This window comes from Panulirus ornatus, chromosome 52 (genome assembly GCF_036320965.1).
Source record: "Panulirus ornatus isolate Po-2019 chromosome 52, ASM3632096v1, whole genome shotgun sequence".
NCBI classification, from domain to species: Eukaryota; Metazoa; Arthropoda; class Malacostraca; order Decapoda; family Palinuridae; genus Panulirus; species Panulirus ornatus.
The window spans coordinates 14453458-14470107 of NC_092275.1; the positions used below are offsets into that span (position 1 = coordinate 14453458).

General features: G+C 41.8%; 1 protein-coding gene and 1 long non-coding RNA gene across 2 annotated transcripts in view; one reads left to right on the plus strand and one right to left on the minus strand.

The window, feature by feature from the left end:
• Positions 1 to 16650, plus strand: part of LOC139765105 (ADP-ribosylation factor-like protein 4C) — a 47810-nt gene that overhangs the window by 12694 nt on the left and 18466 nt on the right. The gene's annotated exons all lie outside the window — the stretch shown is intronic.
• Positions 14134 to 16650, minus strand: part of LOC139765106 (uncharacterized) — a 76952-nt gene continuing 74435 nt past the window's right edge. The window contains exon 3 of the long non-coding RNA XR_011716573.1: positions 14134 to 14482. This is a non-coding gene — a long non-coding RNA (uncharacterized lncRNA). The remainder of the gene's footprint in view (positions 14483 to 16650) is intronic.

The window sequence follows — 16650 nt, forward strand, 5'->3', positions numbered from 1 at the left end:
CAGATGTGATAACGTTGATATTAGTGAAGTTTAGAAGCATCTTTACCATCACATTCTCAAGATAGAGGAGATAAGTTATTGATAAATAAAGATAATGAGTAGTCACAGAATACATGTCAGGAATATTAGTAGAGTTGAGACGCGGATACGAACAAGTGGAGAAAATGTGATTATAAGTCTGCTAAACATTATGACAAGACCACAATATTCTGAAATACAGACTTTGCTTTAGAAGCAAATATGAAGGGACAGTAAATCAAACATAAAACAACAACAAGACCTAATTATTTAACTAAAGGAAAGCATCAGTCATTAGGGAGATAAGAATTATCAGCAGGGAATTGAAGACAACAATAAAGTATATATAAGATGAAGAAATAATGTGATTTATATATAAGTTACAGGACCTACGTCATCAATACAAGACGCAGGACCTACGTCATCAATACAAGACGCAGGACCTACGTCATCGATACAAGACGCAGATAGATAGTTGTAACAAGTGAAGTGTTAGATAAGATGAAACCAAACACAAATAAAGATAAGAATATGATGAGTATACACACGGAACATGTGTACCAAATGGGCAGACTGGCGCAGATTAAATGTTTGAGACATGAGTCACTCTGTCTTGTGTGTTGCCAACTGTACTGTGACGGTGTCCTCCGGAAGCTGGTGAGGGCGTCTTGTCCGGTGAGGACAGCCTGCTTAGTGAGGAGAGCCTGCCCGATGAGGAGAGCCTGCTTAGTGAGGAGAGCCTGCCCGTTGAGGACAGCCTGCTTAGTGAGGAGAGCCTGTCTGGTGAGGACAGCCTGCTTAGTGAGGAGAGCCTGCCTCTGTGTGGGCACGCCCCCTGCACCATCAGTAAACAACAATAAGCCCTCACATGAAACAGTGTAAACAACAGGATGTTGAGTGATATTTGAACAGATGGATGACATTTGATGTGTGTCTGTTTAACCGTGGCTAGAATAGTGAAATGTGTATGTATAACTCACTCACGGGATTGCTTCAAGCTCTCTCTCTCTCTCTCTCTCTCTCTCTCTCTCTCTCTCTCTCTCTCTCTCTCTCTCTCTCTCTCTCCACTGACAAATATCTTCCTGTTTCTCAGGTTTCTTTGGTGGCTGTTTAGTGCTGCCCTCCCTTCCCTGGTGGTGTGGTTAGGACTCACTAGATCTACAACGTAAACTTTATGTTCTCTTTTCATCAGAAAGGTCGTTTATATCCTTCCTTTCTTATTTGTTCTGAATTCTCATTTATTCTTGATCCTCAAGAATCAGATGCAGAATGAATAGACTCATTATTCCTGGACAGAGACCTGAGGGTTATTGCCTCATATCATTAAACAAAAGATAATTTAGTTCGGCATCTGTGTCAAAGATTGATAGTGCTTTGTCTGAGTCACCCTCTTTAGGATTCAGTCGTTCTCACCTCCTGTCAGCTAGGATCAGTGCTAGGCGCCTTTGTCAGTCAAGGCCAGGGCCATCTGGGGCAGAGGGCTCCTCCTCACGTCCTCCGGGGTCTCAGCGGGAAGCTTGAACTCCCTCGTCGTCTGTAGACGTGACTGGAACCATCCCTGAGGGATCTCTTACCACCTAGGAACACACTGGTCCTGCATCAGTCATCCATAATGCTTCGTTAACAATGAAGACGATAATTTTACCCTCAACAGACGAGATACTGACGAAGGAGCTACTGAGCTTTGCAGGGGACCAGCTGCTGCTGTCTGTCCATTCGTTCTGCTTGATGTAAGCCAGTTGTTGTCTTGGAGTCTGACGTGGATACAGTTGTTTCACATCAGTTCAGAGTTTTTTTATGCGTTCTATGACCACACATGATTAAGAGAGAGAGTGTCTGATTCTTGGTGTAGGAGATTCAGTGAATAGTGAATCGAATATTTTCACAAGAAAGCCTCTTAGTTAAATATACGTTCTCTGATGATTTTGCACTTTCTGTCAGGCATTAGGGAATAAAATCGTAAATATAAGAAACGTTTACAAATTAAAGCAGATAGTCTTGGAAAATGTCATTTTCGTAATCCTCAGTGAAAGAGTTCATTCCTGTAATGCCTCAAGTCCCCGGCATGTCAGGGGTTCAACTTTTTCTTTCCGAGTGTGTGAATACAAGTGACATCAAGTGACAGAGAACCGAGAGGCTGGCAAGTCTACCTGTTGAATAGCACTACCCCGCCCACGCGTCCTCACAACGCTCAACTTTATGTCATAGAAAATGGCATTAAGGATGCTCGAATCTTATCTTTCAAGGAAATGTGTTATTTCTTCATGTCAGGTTTTGTATTGAACGTTTTCTTTATGCTCACGTCTTTGTTCAGAAGGCAACGGCTTTGTTGCTGTTCTTTGTTCGGGCCTTAGTCCTCAGACCCGGGCCAGACACATGCAAAAATATTGTAGACTACCCTGTTTAGTGGTCATAACGCGCGCGCGCTCGCGCGCGCGCACACACACACACACACACACACACACACACATACACATACACACACACACAAAACGGTGAGCAGGTCATTTCAACTGTGTGCTGTATAAGAGATGAAGTGAAACCCCAGAGCTGAGTTTATGTAATGGTGGGCTAAGCGGATGGGGCGGTGGTGTAGTGGGAGGGGTCTAGTGGAGTGGGTGGTGCTATAAGATAGAAGGGGTGTGTAGTGGAGGGGTCTAGTGGAGTGGGTGGTGCTGTAAGGGGAGGAGAGGGGATGCTGTAGTGGAGGGTTCGAGTGGGGTGGTTGGAGCTGTCAGGGGAGTAGTGTTGCATGTCAATGCGTTTCTCTCTACCTGTTTTTGTAAAGGTCCTTGCCTCCCCTACCTTATCAAGACCGTGTAAGTCCCCCCAATTGTCTCGTCCTCTACGTACGTTCGTATGTATATACATCTTTCCCTCTACCGTGTCTGAAGCCCACAGACTCCTCTCTCTTTCCCTCTTACCTGTCTCCATGTACCTTCATAGGTATATCTGTTTCTACCTCCCTCAAGGTTCAAGGCTTCTCCCTGTCTGGACATGCACCAGTTCCCAGTCTGTTTACCCATAACCTTCCTCAGGTCGGGGCCAAAGGTCAGATGGCTCTTTATGTAACGAGGAAATAAGAACTTTAGCGTTTCTGTAACGGAAGAGAAACAACAAAATCCAAAGTCACATATTGATAACAATGCATTAACACACACACACACACACACACACATATATATATATATATATATATATATATATATATATATATATATATATATATATATATATATATATAATATATATATATATATGATAGGACCCCTGAACTCCCTAAGGACGCCTCTCCTACACGCCCTACGAGCCACACGCTCATCCTGGGTTATGTGATCGCCGCGCCGACGTGTTCAATATTAGTTGTAAACATGAGCCAAAGGCACTCTTACCTTTTGTTTACTTCTCATTACCGGGAGGGGAGACCACAGAGAGTGTGTGTGTGTGTGTGTGTGTGTGTAGTGCCGTCTCAACATAGGTCAAGTAGGTCAAGCGAGGTAGCCAAGATCTTAATGAAATACTCATTCGAGTGGTTGCAGGAGAGGAGGGTGGTTGCCGGAGGGGAGGGTGGTGGAAGTCCCACAGGACACAACCATGTCCCTTGTCTGGCCTTTCCTCCTGCAGGAGAGGAGGAGCAATCACTACCCCTCCCCTCTCCTGTAGTAGGGGAGGGTAGGGACCCACGAGGGACCTGCTTGGGCCCAACTACTCTCCCTCCCTCCCTCCTGTAACAATCTGGGGAGCCCCGCGAAGGGGAGGGGGGGAGGGCTATCCCACCGTTATCAGTTACGTGTCCTGCTTGGTTACAACACCCGTCCCTCCAGCCCCAGCCTCGGGATCATGGACCTCCTTCCCACCCCACTTCCGGTCCTCCCGCAGATTTACATTCTGGCTATAAATAACGATAAAGTTTCTGTGTTGCTAGCATGCCCAGGGGATTAGACCAATTGAAACCGTTGCTGACGCAAGGGATGAGATCGATTAGAACCGTTGAGTTATTGTGCCACAAGGGTTTCGAGCAGTACATACGTCAAGAAGTTTGTCCCAGGGAAGGGAACCATTTTGGAAGATATATTTCCTCACCGCCAGATGGCCTACACATCTTCATGGATGGAATTCATGTCTATAACCTCTCGCACATGTCACACACTGGCTCTTCTCTAACAGTACATGATCTCTGTAGCCTAGAGAGAGGAAGTAACAGGGTACAGGATAACCCATACGTGACAGCAGACTTTGAACATGATATCTCCACTGAAAGAGACAGAATTATCAATTAAGAAAATGGTGGAATAGACGAAAGAAATGTCAAACTATATACGAAAATCCAGCGGCGAAGCACCTCGGTACACTGTTGCTTGGTCTCGTCAACATAAGAAGCGTGCAAAGAACAAACACAAAATCATTTGAAAGAAAACTTGATGTATGGTTAAAAGTATGTCCTAGTTGAGCTGAGGATCAATGATCATTGAACGCGCATGGTGCGAGAGAGAGAGAGAGAGAAACAGAGAGAGAGAGAGAGAGATCATTTACCATGCAAGACATGTGGTGACCGATACATTGTGGCTTTTGGCAAAATGTCGTGGCCGGTGCTCGTAAGTAGAGAAGATCTCTCTCTCTCTCTCTCTCTCTCTCTCTCTCTCTCTCTCTCTCTCTCTCTCTCTCTCTCTACCATGTGCCAATCTCAGCAGGAAGTCATGACTTGTACCGTCCATACACTTCCCTCTGGCGTGACTCAGCCTTGAGACGCCTCGCACCGTGCGCAGGATGGCCTCCTCTGGGCGCCCCATACCCTCCTCTTTTGAAGTGGATTCTGGAGGGTGAAGGTCCTCCTTGTTCCCCTCCCTCTGGCCCTCAAGTACCGACAGGAAGTGACTGAGATGGACTGAGGCTGAACCTTCCATTGTTATGTGGGATCACGCGGTATCTTGAGTGATCTAAGTAACGCTAAGCGATCTTTACGAAGATTGTCATCCGGTTTTTATTATCTTCAGTGATCTTAGTCGCTTCTTGTAGGCTCCTCAGGTGATGAAGGTGACGTAAAGAGAGTGAGAGAGAGAGAGAGAGAGAGAGAGAGAGAGAGAGAGAGAGAGAGAGAGAGAGAGAGAGAGAGAGAGTATTGATATAACAAGGTCATTTGTTCTTGCAATACGGCCATCATGCAGTTGTGTTGAACTGAGGGTAATACTGGTTAATGAAGCTACTGGTTACATAATCATTATTCAAGTATTATTTCCTTTGTCTTACTTGTAAGAGGTCTACTGAGAATTGGCTTTTGTACCTTTTCCCATTTCTCTGTTCGCTACGACTGGTGTAAGGGGCGACTAAGAGAAAATGGAATGGGGGGCAGGAAATCCCGCATTCCTGTATTACTTTCCAAAAGAACGACGAGGGGAAAGAAAGGAGGATTTTATCCTTTAAATCTCATTCATCTGTGATTGGGATGTATGTCCAAATATGGCCATGTCATACATTTAACACCCAGACAAATCTTCAGTTCATTATGTATTCATGTTCACCTTCACAATGTAACAAAAATAAGCGTGAGAATAAACATGAACAACTAACATAACAATGTGAACATAGGCATGAACAAGCGAGCAAACTTGTCCTTTGTTATAGTTTGCACATAAGTTCTTCATCATAAAGTATGGACCTCGCCCTAATGTGCGTGACCTCCCTTTCATCTTGAGGCTAAAGTTTGAGATGTGAATCTGTGGAACAAAAGTGAAAGGAAATTTGTGTAATACATGAAGCAGCTCTTTGTTAATTATAACGTCTCATTACAGGACTCATCAGGAGTAGTCCTGCCCACTCCCTGACATCCACCCCATCATTAGGGACACACACGCTACCATTGTTTATCTTATGTCTAAGGCTCCAGTCACAGACAACCAGACCTTAATTGAAGTATAGAAAGAATTATGAAATGGAAAAGAAAAAGACAAGGGAGAGAATATTATTTTTTTTTTTTTGAAAAATTGAAAATAGAAAATCTTCCTTAGAAAGTATTATGAAATGGAAAAGGAAAAGATAAGGGAGAGAAATTTTTTTTGAGAAATCAAATATAAAATCTTCTTTTGAAAGAATTATGAAATTAAAAAGAAAAAGAAAAAGGAAAGAATATTTTTTTTAGAATTAGAAAATAAAAAATCTTCCGTAGAAATAATTATGAAATGGATAAGGAAAATACAAGAATTTTTTTTTCTAATAAAAAATGAAAAGTCCTTAAAAAGAATTATGAAATGGAAAAGGAAAGGAAAAAGAGAATATTTCCTTTTTGAAAAATACAAAATGAAAAATTCTCCTTAGAAAGAGTTATGAAATGGAAAAGGAACATATAAGGGAGAGTTTTTTTTTTTTTTTGAGAAATTAAAAATAAAAAAGTCTTCCTTTTGAAATATTCCATGCCAAAGATACTCATGTTAGATATGTCATATGGACTCACTGGACGAGGTTCTCTAACTGGGAAAGCAAAGTGCAGAACAATCTTGAGCCCACAACTTCACAGTAAGAAGAGAGGTTCAGCGACCTAGCCAGCCGTCGCCAGGCACCACGGCCCTTGGCACTACCCAGGCCAATCATGGCACCAATTATATGATCGGGAGGAGGAGACAAGATCTCTTGGAAACACTCCCCAGTTACCTCGTCTATTCTTCTCTCCTGTTTCATTGCCCTAGCTGCCCTACACATGATCTGGGCACAACGGAGAAGGAATTTCAGATTTTCCAATGATTCACCAGCCTCGCACTGGTTTGTTGTCATCAGATCCTTGACAGCCTGTTGAGCGGTGGAAGAAATTGAGGTGCTCCATCCGTGTTTATCGTCAGTGTTGTGGAGAGAGCGGAGGAGGTAGGCGAGAGCTCTTGCTGCCATGGTTGGGGTAGCATCCGACTCCAGAAGACGGCATGTCAGAGTTCGCACAAGATCGAGTCCCTGAGTGGCATCCTTCAGCTGGTGTACCCATCTATCGAACAATCTAAGGATAGCCACGCATCCTTGGGGACCTGGCACATATCCAGTAGATAAGACATATTGGACGACTTTGGGTACGAATCTGGGAGGAGCAGAGACAGTTTTGGCTGCTCTCGCCAAGACTGTGAAAAATAGGTCACTCAAAGGACCCAGGTGAGACACATCGAGGCTCCGGTTAAGAGAAACAACAAGTTTCAGCAAGTCCCTGTCACATCCATCAAGGCGGATAACGCTGTCCGGGTGAATCTTGGCGATGTTATTATACAAGCTTGCAACGTTGGGTTGAGGAGCATTTCTATAACCCAGCATAGCGAGGGTGGGGTCTCCAACCACACCGAACAATTTCTTTCGTACAGAATTCGGCAGTTTACCTATATCTTCTGTGCTCAACCAAGAAAGCAAGTTGTGTGCTGCTGACATAAGCACATCACTAGCAGGTCGGTGAGCGTAGTTTCTGATGGACGAGTATTCTGAGAGGTTGTTGCAGAACAAGACCAACATATCCAGATCCAAGGGATATGTTTCTTCATCCTCCAAGATGAAAATGATAACTTCTACAAGGCGGATTTTCTCAAGAAGGTACTCTTGACCTTGCACAAACCTCAATGCGGCCAAAATGAATTTCTTCAGATAACATTCATTCTCCTTGAAAAGAGTTAGTAATGCTTCGAAATAGTCTTGTCTGACGGCATTTATATGAGGGTTCACTCGGTCTCTGAACTTGAAGCTGTCATGCTGGCCTGCGTAAAGCGAACGTCGTACCACCTTTTCGTACAAGGAACCCAGGTCCTGATCCTCCTTTAGAATGGTCACGATACTAGTCAGGGACTCCAATCTCATCAGCCACTCTTTACACTGTCGTTCATCAGCAGGTGTTTTGCGATGAACTGCGCCTTTGCCAACGTAATAATAATCAGTAATCTCGGGAGCAGTAACTGGCAGAGTCCCGAGGAGATCGTCCTTACCCTGCATCTTGTATCTCCTGACTCGATCTTCCCATTCTTTCCGAGACAAGTCGTGTGTTCCTGCCGAATGTCTTGCACCACAACACAGGCAATTTCCCTCTTTGCGTTCTCTCTTTGGATGTTTCAATACGTGTTCCCCAAAGTCCAGATCCATAACTTTCTCTTCAAAAATGTCCTTCCATGCTAGGAAATTCATGGCTCGTTTGGCATCCTCTTGGGTTTTGTAGGCATCCAACTTTTTAACTGAGAATAAAGGACGCTGCCAATGGCAGATGGTGTGGGAGAGTTCTGGAGTATGAACGGCGAGGCAGCAGTTGCATACCTCTTCCTCCTTATCTGTCATAACCCTTTGCCTTTTGCAGGCAATCTCTTCCAATCCATCAAGGTCAAGTATGCGTTTGTCACCCATTTTTATTGTATTAAACTTCAAAGGAGTATTAACACTGATAAGATTGGAACTGATGCTCGAGATATCACCCCACACTCTTAGTTTGGGTAATGCTGCTGTCCCTCAAGACTCTATATCCGAGATACGTATATCTAGGGGAGATGAGCAGCGATCGTATCTTTGTTACATGAATTCAGAGAAGGTACGTCACTTTACCTAATATCCCACATGCATATAATAGGTAGGTCGAGTTGAGATGCGTTCGAATAGAAAAGAAAAAAAAATTGGTGATCAATAACTGGAGGGGTACATGAGGGTGTAATGAAGGTGCGTGTATAGCGAAGATAAAGGTGCAGTACAAATGAGAGCGTAATAAATTTTATATGGCACGTAGCAAGGGCGGGAGGTAGTCAAAGGCTTTGATAATCTTAAGAGTATAAGGTATATTGTCTTTGACCTGACCTGTAAAGATAGTAAAGATTGCCACATTCATACGACATAAAAGGGTTATTAAAGATCAGTAGTGTTATGGGTGTGGTGAAGATGTAGCATTTTGAAGATAAGAGTGTAGTGAGGATGTAGAATAGTGAACATAAGCGTGTAGTGAAGATATGATTTAATGAACATAAGGGTGTCGTGAGGACGTAGAATAGTGAACATAAGCGTGTAGCGAAGATATGATTTGGTGAACATAAAGGGTGTAGGGAGGATGTAGAAGAGTGAACATAAGGGTGTAGTGAAGATATGATTTAGTGAACATAAGGGTGTAGTGAGGATCTAGTATAGTGAATTTGAGGGTGTAGTAAAGATGTAGAATAATGATCGTAAGGGTGTAGTGAAGCTATAGAATAGCGAATAATAACAGTGTAGAGAAGATGTAGTATAAGTGTAGAGAAGATGTAGTATAGTGAGCATAAGGATGAAGTAAAGATGTAGTGTACTGAACATAAGGGTGTTGAGAAGATATAGAGTGATAGACATGAGGGCGTAGTGAAGATGCGTGTATTGCGATGATAAGGGAGATAATGAGAGCGTAATTTTTATATAGCAATGTAGCAAGGACGAGAGGAAGTAGTATGTTTTGATAATGGTAAGAGTGTAATGAAAATTGCCTTTGACCTAAACTGTTAGGATAGATCAGATATAAAGGCGCAATGAAGATGAGGGTTTAGTGAAGATGGCTATTGATTTCAGGGTGATGTGAAGTTAAGTAGTAGTGAAGATTGCCGCATTCATACGACATAAAAGGGCAAATAAAGATCACTAGTGTTATGGGTGTGGTGAATATGTACCATTTTGAAAATAAGGGTGTAGTGAGGATGTAAAATAGCGATCATAAGCGTGTACGGATGATATAATTCATTTAACCTAGAGGCGTAGTGAGGATCTAGTATAGTGAATTTGAGGGTGCAGTAAAAATGTACAATCGTGATCATAAGAGTGTACTGAGTATAGTGAACATAACAGTGTAGTGAAGATATAGTACTGGGAGCATAAAGATGAATAAAGATGTAGTGCAGTGAACATAAGGGTGTAGAGAAGATATCGAGTGATGAACATGTGGGTGTAGTGAGGATGCGTGCATAGCAAAGAGAAGGGTGTAGTGAGAATGAGCATAATTAAGTTCATGTAGCAGCGTAGCAAGGACGAGAGGAAGTAGTCAAAGGTTTTGATAATGGTAAGATTATAATGAAAATTGCCTTTGACCTGACCTGTAAAGATATAAATACAACGGTGCAGTGAATATGGGGGTTCAGTGAAGATTGCTATTGATTTCAGGGTGATGTGAAGTTGAGCAGTAGTGAAGATTGTCACATTCATGCAAAATAAAAGGATAAAGATCACTAGAGTTACGGGTGTGGTGAATATGTAGCACTTTGAATACAAGGGTGTAGTGAGGATGCAGAACAATGAACATAAGTGTGTACTGAAGATGTAATTTAGTGAGCATAAGGATGTAGTGAGGATCTAGTACAGTAAACTTGAGGGTGCAGTATAGATGTAGAATAGTGATCATAAGGCTGTAGAGAAGCGATAGTATATTAAACATAACTGTGTAGTGAGGATGTAGTATAGGGAGCATAAAGATGAAGTAAAGATGTAGTATACTGAACATAAGGGTGTAGAGAAGATATAAAGTGATAAACGTGAGGGTGTAGTGAAGATGCGTGTATAGCGAAGATAAGGGTGTAGTAAAGATGAGTGTAATTAAGTTTATATGGCAGCGTAGCAAGGACGAGAGAAAGTAGTCAAAGGTTTTGATAATGTTAAGAGTATAATGAAAATTGCCTTTGACCTGGCCTGTAAAGATGTATTAGATATAAAGGTGCAGTGAAGATTAGGGATTAGTGAAGATGGTTATTGATTTCAGGGTGATGTGAAGTTAAGTAGTAGTGAAGATTGTAGTAGTGAAGATTGAAGATTCTCTACACCCTTATGTTCAGTACGCTACATCTTTACTTCATCCTTATGCTCACTATACTACATCTTCACTACACTGTTATGTTCACTATACTATAGCTTCACTACACCCTTTATGATCACTATTCTACGTAGAATCTGTACCACACCCTCCAATTCACTATACTAGATCCTCACTACACCCTTATGTTCACTAAATCATATCTTCACTACACGCTTATGTTCACTATTCTACATCCTCACTACACTCTTATCTTTAAAATGCTACATCTTCACCACACCCATAACACTACTGATCTTTAATAACCCTTTTATGTCGTATGAATGTGGCAATCTTTACTATCTTTACAGGTCAGGGTCAAAGACAATATACCTTATACTCTTAAGATTATCAAAGCCTTTGACTACCTCCCGCCCTTGCTACGTGCCATATAAAATTTATTACGCTCTCATTTGTACTGCACCTTTATCTTCGCTATACACGCACCTTCATTACACCCTCATGTACCCCTCCAGTTATTGATCACCAATTTTTTTTTCTTTTCTATTCGAACGCATCTCAACTCGACCTACCTATTATATGCATGTGGGATATTAGGTAAAGTGACGTACCTTCTCTGAATTCATGTAACAAAGATACGATCGCTGCTCATCTCCCCTAGATATACGTATCTCGGATATAGAGTCTTGAGGGACAGCAGCATTACCCAAACTAAGAGTGTGGGGTGATATCTCGAGCATCAGTTCCAATCTTATCAGTGTTAATACTCCTTTGAAGTTTAATACAATAAAAATGGGTGACAAACGCATACTTGACCTTGATGGATTGGAAGAGATTGCCTGCAAAAGGCAAAGGGTTATGACAGATAAGGAGGAAGAGGTATGCAACTGCTGCCTCGCCGTTCATACTCCAGAACTCTCCCACACCATCTGCCATTGGCAGCGTCCTTTATTCTCAGTTAAAAAGTTGGATGCCTACAAAACCCAAGAGGATGCCAAACGAGCCATGAATTTCCTAGCATGGAAGGACATTTTTGAAGAGAAAGTTATGGATCTGGACTTTGGGGAACACGTATTGAAACATCCAAAGAGAGAACGCAAAGAGGGAAATTGCCTGTGTTGTGGTGCAAGACATTCGGCAGGAACACACGACTTGTCTCGGAAAGAATGGGAAGATCGAGTCAGGAGATACAAGATGCAGGGTAAGGACGATCTCCTCGGGACTCTGCCAGTTACTGCTCCCGAGATTACTGATTATTATTACGTTGGCAAAGGCGCAGTTCATCGCAAAACACCTGCTGATGAACGACAGTGTAAAGAGTGGCTGATGAGATTGGAGTCCCTGACTAGTATCGTGACCATTCTAAAGGAGGATCAGGACCTGGGTTCCTTGTACGAAAAGGTGGTACGACGTTCGCTTTACGCAGGCCAGCATGACAGCTTCAAGTTCAGAGACCGAGTGAACCCTCATATAAATGCCGTCAGACAAGACTATTTCGAAGCATTACTAACTCTTTTCAAGGAGAATGAATGTTATCTGAAGAAATTCATTTTGGCCGCATTGAGGTTTGTGCAAGGTCAAGAGTACCTTCTTGAGAAAATCCGCCTTGTAGAAGTTATCATTTTCATCTTGGAGGATGAAGAAACATATCCCTTGGATCTGGATATGTTGGTCTTGTTCTGCAACAACCTCTCAGAATACTCGTCCATCAGAAACTACGCTCACCGACCTGCTAGTGATGTGCTTATGTCAGCAGCACACAACTTGCTTTCTTGGTTGAGCACAGAAGATATAGGTAAACTGCCGAATTCTGTACGAAAGAAATTGTTCGGTGTGGTTGGAGACCCCACCCTCGCTATGCTGGGTTATAGAAATGCTCCTCAACCCAACGTTGCAAGATTGTATAATAACATCGCCAAGATTCACCCGGACAGCGTTATCCGCCTTGATGGATGTGACAGGGACTTGCTGAAACTTGTTGTTTCTCTTAACCGGAGCCTCGATGTGTCTCACCTGGGTCCTTTGAGTGACCTATTTTTCACAGTCTTGGCGAGAGCAGCCAAAACTGTCTCTGCTCCTCCCAGATTCGTACCCAAAGTCGTCCAATATGTCTTATCTACTGGATATGTGCCAGGTCCCCAAGGATGCGTGGCTATCCTTAGATTGCTCGATAGATGGGTACACCAGCTGAAGGATGCCACTCAGGGACTCGATCTTGTGCGAACTCTGACATGCCGTCTTCTGGAGTCGGATGCTACCCCAACCATGGCAGCAAGAGCTCTCGCCTACCTCCTCCGCTCTCTCCACAACACTGACGATAAACACGGATGGAGCACCTCAATTTCTTCCACCGCTCAACAGGCTGTCAAGGATCTGGTGACAACAAACCAGTGCGAGGCTGGTGAATCATTGGAAAATCTGAAATTCCTTCTCCGTTGTGCCCAGATCATGTGTAGGGCAGCTAGGGCAATGAAACAGGAGAGAAGAATAGACGAGGTAACTGGGGAGTGTTTCCAAGAGATCTTGTCTCCTCCTCCCGATCATATAATTGGTGCCATGATTGGCCTGGGTAGTGCCAAGGGCCGTGGTGCCTGGCGACGGCTGGCTAGGTCGCTGAACCTCTCTTCTTACTGTGAAGTTGTGGGCTCAAGATTGTTCTGCACTTTGCTTTCCCAGTTAGAGAACCTCGTCCAGTGAGTCCATATGACATATCTAACATGGGTATCTTTGACATGGAATATTTCAAAAGGAAGACTTTATTTTTAATTTCTAAAAAAAAAAAAAAAAAAAAAAAAAAAAAAAAAAAGACTCTCTCCCTTATCTGTTCCTTTTCCATTTCATAACTCTTTCTAAGGAGAATTTTTCATTTTGTATTTTTGAAAAAGGAAATATTCTCTTGTCCTTTCCTTTTCCATTTCATAATTCTTTTTAAGGACTTTTCATTTTTTATTAGAAAAAAAAATTCTTGTATTTTCCTTATCCATTTCATAATTATTTCTACGGAAGATTTTTTATTTTCTAATTCTAAAAAAATTTCTTTTCTTTTTCTTTTCCATTTCATAATTCTTTCTAAGGAAGATTTTTAAATTTCTCAAAATAATATTCGCTCAATTGTGTTTTCCTTTTCTATTTCATATTTTTTTAAAAAAAAGATTTTATCTTTAATTTCTAAAAAAAAAAAAAAAAAAAAAAAAAAAAAAAAAAAAAAAAAAAGAGCTCTTCCTTCTTTTCCTTTTCCATTTCAAAATTCTTTCTATGGAAAATTTTCTATTTTTGATTTCTCAGCAAAAAGTATCATCTCCCTTGTCTTTTCTTTTCTCATTTCATAATATTATCTAAAGGTTTTTCATCTATAATTCCTCAAAAAAAACTCTCTCCCTTGTCTTTTCTTTTTTATTTCATAATTCTTTCAAAAGAAGATTTTATATTTGATTTCTCAAAAAAAAAAGTTCTCTTCCTTATCTTTTCCTTTTCCATTTCATAATACTTTCTAAGGAAGATTTTCTATTTTCAATTTTTCAAAAAAAAAAAAATAATATTCTCTCCCTTGTCTTTTTCTTTTCCATTTCATAATTCTTTCTATACTTCAATTAAGGTCTGGTTGTCTGTGACTGGAGCCTTAGACATAAGATAAACAATGGTAGCGTGTGTGTGTGTGTGTCCCTAATGATGGGGCGGATGTCAGGGAGTGGGCAGGACTACTCCTGATGAGTCCTGTAATGAGACCGTTATAATTAACAAAGAGCTGCTTCATGTATTACACAAATTTCCTTTCACTTTTGTTCCACAGATTCACATCTCAAACTTTAGCCTCAAGAGGAAGTTTGTGTTTATGGACTGAATGACATGGATCTTACTTTTATGTAAAGCACGAAGAAAAGTCAGGAGTCACCTTGGTTTGGGAAAGGAATGTGAAAGCCATTGTGGTGCTGGCCTACCCTTCCGATATCCACACAGAATGCCTCCTCCCCTTCATCTGGCCCGTGGTTGAGGATCGGGTCATTTTCATCATCCATATGTTTCCTACATACCAGGCTTCCTTATATAGGACCATCACAGTCCCAGCTCCCATCCCTCTCTTCTAGGACCCACGCTGGGACCACCACGGTCCCAGCCGCCCTCCCTCTGTCTCCTGAGACCCATGGTGGTGATGTGATCAGTGCCGGTAACCCCTGCTTATCCTGTGAGCGGTGGCGTAAGAGCTTAGAGGGGTCACAAAGGGTCTCAGGTAGGTCCCAGTGGGTTGATATTACATAGAATATTACAAAGATTTATGGTATAGGCTTCATTACATTCATTACATAGTTTCATAAGTTTTACCACTAGATGCAAAAAGTAGATACAAACTTAAAATGTCAGGTATCTTGTTATTAACAATTAGATGCTGTGACTTTTCTTGCAGGGTTTGTTTAGATCTATCCCTAAAAGGCTTTATTTCCTCACATTCTAAGACATAGTATTCTAGTTTGTGTCCAAATCTTTGACCACAAACTTTACAATTCACATGATCAATATCTTCAAATAGGTTCTTTCTAATTACAGTTTTGATGCTTCTAACTGACAGTTTGATGTTTATTTCAACATTACCTTTATTAACTGCATGTTTGTCTCAAGCATCAGCTTTGTTATGCTCACGGAGGCCTATATGAAAGGGAATCCATAACAATTTGATTTATTCCCTTGAGCAATAATGAGTACTTGTGTCTCTGGTTTCCAAGACCAGCATGTTACATTGTGATCTCAGATTATTCAGGACAAGTAGTGAAAATAAAGGACCACCACAGTCCCCCTCCTCCCTTCCCTTGTGAACCCATCATGACCACCATATCCTGTCTTCCTCATCCAACATTCTTTTCCTCATTCTGTCATCCCACTTCGTTAGTCCCACATTCTTGGGTCTAACAAAAGAAGGTTCTCCACACACCCCGATTTCGACACCCAGAATAACGTGTATTGTTGTGTCTCGTTATCTCAAATATTTTTTCAAGCTGTCTGTGTTTACCTGAAATTAAGATTGCTTTTCTTTTACATTTTAGACTCAGGCAACGACTTCACCCATCGTAGACCACTGGTCGTACTTCACCCATCGTAGACCACTGGTCGTATTTTTGCATTCAAGAGTCGTCTCGGTCATGCTTACTAGTCATACCATACACATGTGCCCCATACATATGATTTACTTTTGTTTTCTTTAAGTTGGAGTGACTCTCATATTTGCTTTCTCCTTATCTTCGACGATAACTCAAAAAGCTTATGAGTGTGGGCGTCTGTGGCCGTGTCTCCGCCACAGACGTCAGCTGCTGGTGTGGCAAGCCTCACATCGCCTTATATAGCAACTTTGCTTTGTATAGCAGGAGTTCACGTCTATATCCCCCCCCACTATCTTGCTGGTGTGACAGCTGCCGTTTCGTCCTCTTTTGGAAGGTCTATATGCCAGTTGGCTCTGCTTTATTCATAGTATCTACATCACCGTTGTCAATATAGCAACAGTGTACCGTTCTTCACTGTTTAGGGATGAATATTTTCCAGGATTGTTGGGTAACATCCGATTTCCTTTGGGTATGGAAATGCTTTTGGCGTATCGTAAGGCTTTCTGTGGTTATTACTTTCACCTACTGTAGCGCTACGTAAAATCTTTCTCATATTGCCTCTCTCAAAGACCAGATGAAGCCTATATAACGTTTGTTTTCCAACACTTCCTCGTTATATCATCAGGCATTTATACCAGATTCGTTTACGTAACTTGTTACGTTGCTTCACAGTATGTTAACTTGCAACTTCCACGTATCACTCCGACATTCCTCTCTCTTTGCGAAATCAGAATGGAAACAGTTCTGTCTGTGCGATATATGATTCATTTAACATATCCATTACCAACCAAT